The sequence below is a fragment of the Diadema antillarum genome, unplaced genomic scaffold (genome assembly GCF_040938485.1).
Source record: "Diadema antillarum isolate AM-2024a unplaced genomic scaffold, OU_Dant_1.0 scf00000017, whole genome shotgun sequence".
Lineage (NCBI taxonomy): Eukaryota > Metazoa > Echinodermata > Echinoidea > Diadematoida > Diadematidae > Diadema > Diadema antillarum.
The window spans coordinates 2613577-2619576 of record NW_027270906.1 but is presented as its reverse complement, the minus strand read 5'-3'; positions in this window follow the sequence as shown (position 1 = coordinate 2619576).

The window sequence follows — 6000 nt, the reverse complement described above, 5'->3', positions numbered from 1 at the left end:
ATATGGTGTGTGAGTTACAAGGTATCTGAATTGCATGCTTCCTCAACCATAGATATACAGTATGTCCCAAACAAAATTACAATTGGATTTTTGCATTGATAACTGCCAATATGATGTAACTGTCTAAATGCTATTTCAGGGTCTTGAAATATAATATCTTAGCTTTATTTTGCAGAAAACCCCATTCAATTTGGTTAAGGGGTCACAGAGAAATGTTGATCGCTGTAAAGCATGAGTCTGATTCTTCCAAGTTTAGCACTTGGACACTCTTGGAACTGCACATTAATGTGTGAACACAATGGGCAGAACTTTCAAGGGAAGGGATTCCTGACATGCTCTACAAAAATTCTCATTTCTCTTTGACCACTGAACCAAATCGGATGGGGTTTTCAGTAAGATGTGGGTAATAAGTTGTAGTTTCATACCCTGAAATTGTATTTGGATTGATTCTCTATATTTTTAAAGTTCTCATTGCGGAGGTTCCCATTGTAGTTTTGTCTTTTTTTGGACATACAGTATAGTGTCTTTTATTGCATCTTTGCAAGTTCAGAGTGTATTGTGTTTACTTATGCATGTGGCTTTTTCAATACTAGTTTGTAGTTGAATTTTGCTGAGCAGCCCTTGCAATCTTCATTGACCCTTCACTTTATAAAGAGGAGAATTTGATCTTATTCTAAATTCTATCCTCTATATGCCTTGGATTATCAGACTTTGGCATTCTTGTGTGGTTACATGTCAGTAGACAATCACTTGAATTTAGTTGAAGAATTAGTAAGAAAGAGATTATTTTCACGCACCTTATTTGTGCAATAACCATATGGTCCATTCTTTTAAAAAAGTGGGCTGTAATATCTGATTAATTTGTATTTGTCCCAATTATCAAGGCATTACTATGAGTTAATGTAATATCAAAGTTTGGACATACAAATGTAGTTTCTATCATTACTACATCAACTATTGAAGAAGAGATTCCAGGCATCATCCCAAAAGGGTTCAATGGTGCCCATTCACCCATGCAACGAAAGGCAATATTTGGATTGTGATTCAAACAGTCTAATATGTTTAAACGTACACAAACATACCCCCAAATTTCACTGAAAGTGGAGTGTGAACTCATGGTTAAACGTGGATGTTTTGCGTGTTCGTGTTTGTCCCCCATGCTTTCATACGAGTTCAAACGTACCTCAAATCTTGGATTAAGCTCGATTGTTGTCACGGGAGTGGTTGTTCACTGACTTTGAGCTTGACTCCCTGCTTGTGATACATCACACTGCACAAGCTCAATTTACCAAGAAAGTGTGCATGTTTGCAACTGATTGACAAATTGCCCTACATCGACGTAAATAAGCACTGATCACCGGGCAGGCGTCAGAAGGTCGTAGATTCGAACCCTGTTCGAGTATGTACGCCCATGATTTTTTATCATGATTAGTACTACTAAAACACTGATCAATTCAGTGCTTATTTGCGTTGATGTAGGGCAATTTGTCAATCAGTTGCAATGAAAACATCTCGACGGAAGAATTTCATGAATTTGAGGTGTGCATGCTGTTGTGATATATTATCATGGAAATATTGGTGTTAAGATCCACTTTGTTTTCACACACACACTCAAAATTTATGCATTTTAAATAATAAGATTGAACCCTGGTGCACATCCAATCAATGATTGCTATTCAGTTTCTTACGTCAATTGAATTTCATGTTTATATTACAATGTGATGTTTGAATCGTAATCTGAAATTCACATTTTGTTGTAGTCATGAATGGATGTGCGTATGTTTTTCTCTTTCTCCAAGTGTGTTTATTTCTCTTGCATGGCATAGTGAATGAAAAGGCATGTGTATTCATTACACCATTTTCTCTGAGTTAGGTATCTTTGTGTGATAAGTGCAAGCTATTTAATTTGTATTATGAGGTCAACAGCATCCCTCCTCTTCCTTCCTCCCCTCCTCCCCCCCCCCCCCCCCCCCCCGAACATCTGGTGAAACACACCATAGGTTCCTTCCCAAATTATTGTAGACAACTTTTGCCAACTATGCAGTTTAGTTGCAGTAATCTTTCAATCTGAGTGCCTTATAATTAATATATTTCACTCCCTTGTTTAATTTGTGACAGCTTGAGTTCTTTTCAGTATTTAATGATCATCATTTCCAAGTCAAACTAATTTTTAATCACTCATCATTTTTACTCGCCATACAACAAACTTGCAAAAGTATCAAAAACTCGCAAAAGTATCAAAAACTCTTAATGGTAATTCACAACTTCTTCATTAGTGCTGCACTTTTTTCTTCTGGATCCTTTGACTAGTACTGGTGAGATGTACAATTTGTACAATGGAATTGAATGGTGTACACGTCATGTTACTTGACGTTAAATTCGTTTGTGCCAACAGACACAGGAAATTTCTTTGTTGATATATAATGCAGGATGGTTGATTTAAGCCTCAGCTCCTTCAATCCCCCAATGGGATGCATATATATGATGTTCAAGTGTAATGATTGTGCAGTTATCTGGAACAAAAACAGGAGGATCCTCGTGAAGGTTTGGAGAGGGTCTGTTACACACACACACACACACTCAAAATCTATACTGCCGGTGTTGTGATGTGTGCAAAAACGTATCAACACAATTCAAGGTCCCTTGAACAGTCCCTATAGATACATAGTGCGCTTGTATTACAAAGTGTCAAAATGTCAGAAATCAATTGCCATCTTATGTTACGGTATGAAGTATAACCAGTGAGAAACGCTTGTGATATTTGTGGATTGACTTGCTTGATTGAAAGGAACTGTATTAAAATGTTTCTAGTGTAGTGTACCTGGTATATTGTCTTTCAAAAATTTGGTATACAGCATCGTAATGCAATGCCAAATAAAATGATACATGATCACTGTCAATTTGGGTCAAACTATTTGAATTTATGTGTTTTGATTGTCTTTGCACAGTTTTATTTATGTGGATTGTAGAAATCAAAAGATCATTGTGCACTGTAATGTAAGAGTGCAATCAGACAGGAAGCCAAGATGTCAAATGTGTGACATATTGGCTACACGTGCAATGATGAATACCTTTGTGCACCTCCACTTCTTCTAAAATACATTTTCTCCATAGGGCTCTCCGTATCTTGAAATTTTAAGATTGGCATTCTGCATTTATAGAAAAAGGTTATTGTAACATATGTGCCCAAAGCCTGCATTTCAGGAGAAGCAATTGCCAAGCCTCTTTCAGCGGGAGCTGGATCTTGTTAAGAGCCATGGTAGCTTTAAAGTTCTAAAAGGTCTTTAATGCAATCTTAACCATAGTGAAGTAGTGGTAATACAAAAAATGAGCAATTTTGGCTATGTTGATTTGTTTGTTTGTTTGTTTGTTTTTATTTGTGGACATATTTTGGCTCACTTGCAAATTTCTTCTTTTAGCGTTTTGTCACTTTTTAACTTGGCACTTTGAATCCTTGGCTCCTTTGTAGATGCTGTTGAATTGTTGTAGATGCATGCAATTTACTTCAAAGTTTCTTTTAGGGCATGTTTTTGGCATGGCACTTAAAATCTGTGCTTTTCAGGATACTGTGCAAGCACTTCTAGCACATTGCTCTGACATTACTCTGATGCTTTACCTTGCTTCGTACACAGTGAACATTTACCGATTACAGGACATCATTTATCTCATTTTTTTTTTCTTGAAGGCAACACTTGTTTAACCTTGATCGTACATAATGCGATGCTGGTAGAAGAGTGTATTATGTAAAACATTTTATACAGCGAAGGATTTGAATGTACTGTATCTAGGACAAATATTCTCCCTCAGATATGCTGCAGCTAATAGTATTATGATTGCTTATGGTTGATGCACAGTATCATTGTTACATCACTCTGTGCTTAACTGTTCTTCCAGGGTAAAGTAGAATAGCAATGCATAAGTTTGTCAAGCTCAGAATCTAAGAAGGCTGCGCCTTTTAAATCTGCGGCTGCATTGCTCACTTCAGCACTTGATAGTCTTACCATGTATCTGATTGGTGCTTGATTGATTACACCAGTCAAGAATTGATTGTGAACAAAATAATCAACTAAACTGCTCTTTCATGACTGGATGGTATGAAAGTTGCTCGTGAGCCTTGCCAGTATTTAAAGCTCCATGAAATTCATCAAAGAGCTCAGTACTATCAAAGATAGTCTATAATCTACTCATGAAGCTTTGCGCCAGCGAATCTGTGATGCTGTAAAAATCAGAGTTAGTTTTATTTTAGTACCATTGTTCAAGTATTTATGCCTTTGTGTCATTGCGGTATGGTATTTCTTGAAAGACACAGCAATAATTAGTGAAAATTATGCCATAATTTCATATTGAGGCTCTGCATTAAGCAGTATGTTTTCAGCTTCTTACCTTTCTTATCATGTCTATTAAGGCAGCTCATATAGTAGTGACTATTTTTTTTTTCTAACATTTGATCTAAACTTCCAGTGATAGTGCAAATGTATTTTGTATGCTCTAATTAGTAGTGCAATGTAAGTAATCGTTATGAGAATAATGAGATACATGTATACCGGTATGAAGGATCTGTGAAGGAATACATTTCAGTCTATGCAAGAAAAAAAAAAGAATATTGCCAGATATTTGGCAGTATCAGACAAGATAGATCATCTTGTCGATTGTGATTTTTTTTTTTCGTTAGTACACTACACAAGTTATGCACAAGAACTTCATATGATACATGTGCATCACCAACTAACGTCATTATTTCCTCAAGTTTCAGCAAATATGATGTAATTTGTGGATAGCCATTTACAAATGTACATCCTTTTATATTTTATGGTATGAACACAGTTCACAAATTGATGATATGTTCTTTTATGATTTCTCTCTTTCACTTTTCTTTTGTTGACCAGTCTTGTTACCCATAAGCACAGATGTAGCCTATAACAAAAAGGCATGTTATTTGTCCTGAATATCATTATTTATATCATTAAAAGGCCGTGCATGTTTAAAGAGAAAATAACTATATGAAACAGCTATTGGTCATGGTTAGAGTGAAATGTTTCAAAAGACAAGCTTTTGTCAATCAGTATGTTTATTATTGAAACAATAATGGTAAACAAAGTCTTGCAATGATAAATTTTTTTTTTGTCAGAATAAGTACCTTTATCTAGAAACCTTCAGAGTTTACTGGCATTTTAGTAGTCTTGTGTGAAATATTTTGTGACATTTTTATGAGCATTTTATATGGATTGTTTTTAAAAGTAGATTTATATCAATATATAGAGAGCTCTACTTTTGTGTATTGATAGGATAGTTTATGGTTAATAAAGCTTAATATATCTTCTATGTTTGTTCAGTGCATTATACACCCAAAATTTCCCTTAGCAATGCCATTTCTGTTATTTACCTGTTTCCTGCCATAAAGTTGCTATGGCCATCTTTAATCAGGGCAACAGTGACCTTCTGGCATGGAGCTGATTAGTACCTGGGTGCAGTTTGCTTCCAAAGCCCAGTGTAATGAAAGACCCATAATTTGAAAGAAGTGCAAAATGCAATGAAATTACCATGACATCAACGTATTTTAGCTCATTGGATAGATTGCAGACCATTTGCAGTCATTCTTAGTAAAGATCATAACAATAAAAAAAAAGAGAGAAAGATTCATAACCCAAGGTAGTATTACGATTGCTTTTTCCACAAAAGAATTGTGTTGTTTTGATCACGACTGATAAGAATGTGTAATTCGGGTTGGTATGACAGCAGACATTCAACTCTGCCTTTTCATCGCAGTTGAAAATTGGTTGAATTGGGCATTTCCCCATTATATGATACGGAGTCATGTTAATTGCAGAGCCTCAAGAGATGCAGCAAAATCATGAACTGAAATATGTTACATTATTTGATGCAAGCACAGAGCAGAAAAAAAAAAAGGAAAACTAGGTTCATACCAATGTAGGTATGAAATGCAGAAAGTGTCAAAAACCTCAAGTTTAAGTATTGTTTCCATTGTGCAAGTGATATTGA